Here is a 1,101-nt window from a genome sequence, read left to right as displayed (position 1 = left end):
CAAATTAATTTATTTCTAATTTTCTACAGATTTGTGATACTGTGAAGACAAATGGAGTGAATCCTGAGGTGTACAAACTCATGATCTTCCCATTTACTCTGAGGGACAGAGCAAAGCTATGGCTAGATTCCCAACCAAAGGAGAGTTTGGATACTTGGACAAGGTTGTTACTGAGTTTCTTACTAAATTTTTCCCACCAAAGAAGCTGACTAAGCTTAGGGTGGAGGTTCAGACTTTTAGGCAGAAGGATGGTGAAACTCTTTATGAAGCTTGGGAGAGATACAAGCTACTAACTAGGCAATGCCCTCCGGACATGTTCTCCAAATGGACCCAACTAGATATCTTCTATGAAGGTTTGGGTGAAATGTCCAATATGTGCTTAGATAATTCTGCAGGTGGTTCATTACACAAGAATAAGACACCGGAGGAGACTATTGAGCTTATTGAATTGGTTGCTAGCAACCAATACTTATACTCATCTAACAAAAATCCTGTGAACTCTGAGGTTCCTCAGAAGAAGGGTGTTATGGAACTAGAAGCCCTTAATGCTATTCTTGCTCAGAACAAGCTTACATCTCAGCAAATAAATCTACTTACTCAACAGATGGGTGTAATTCAAGTCTCATCTATCAACACTCAAAATCCACCTCAAGAGGTCTCTTATGACATGACAGGTAATTTTGTACAAAATGAGAATTATGATTATGCTCAATCTTTTTCTGAACAGGTAAATTACATGGGGAGTGGTCCTAGAAATTCCAATAATGATCCATACTCTAAGACATACAATCTTGGGTGGATGGACCAACCTCAGAGATCTCAGAATTTCAACAATAATTCTCATGGCAGTTTCCAATAGAACAATCATAATAACCGCCAATTTCAGTCTCATCAACAACAACCACCTCAGCAGACAAACTCTCAATCTCAATAAGATTCTAATTGGGAGATGATGAGGAGTTTTATGCAGGAAACCAGAGCCTCCATTAGGAACTTAGAGGTGCAAATGGGCTAACTGAGCAAGCAAATACTTGAGAGGTCTGTAATACAATTCAAAACTTGGAGATTCAGATGGGTCAATTAGCCACAAAAGTTAATGAA

The 1,101-nt window shown here is 38.7% G+C and overlaps 1 non-coding gene across 1 annotated transcript; it reads right to left on the bottom strand.

Annotated features, from left to right (window-relative positions):
- Window positions 1–211: 211 nt before the first annotated feature.
- On the bottom strand, window positions 212–318 carry LOC148545767 (small nucleolar RNA R71). The gene has a single exon (XR_015901019.1). It is a non-coding gene; the product is annotated as a small nucleolar RNA R71 (small nucleolar RNA).
- Window positions 319–1,101: the final 783 nt, after the last annotated feature.

Source organism: Arachis ipaensis, chromosome B9, assembly GCF_059453495.1.
Source record: "Arachis ipaensis isolate K30076 ecotype BB chromosome B9, ASM5945349v1, whole genome shotgun sequence".
NCBI classification, from domain to species: Eukaryota; Viridiplantae; Streptophyta; class Magnoliopsida; order Fabales; family Fabaceae; genus Arachis; species Arachis ipaensis.
This window is presented reverse-complemented; position numbering and strand designations above follow the sequence as displayed.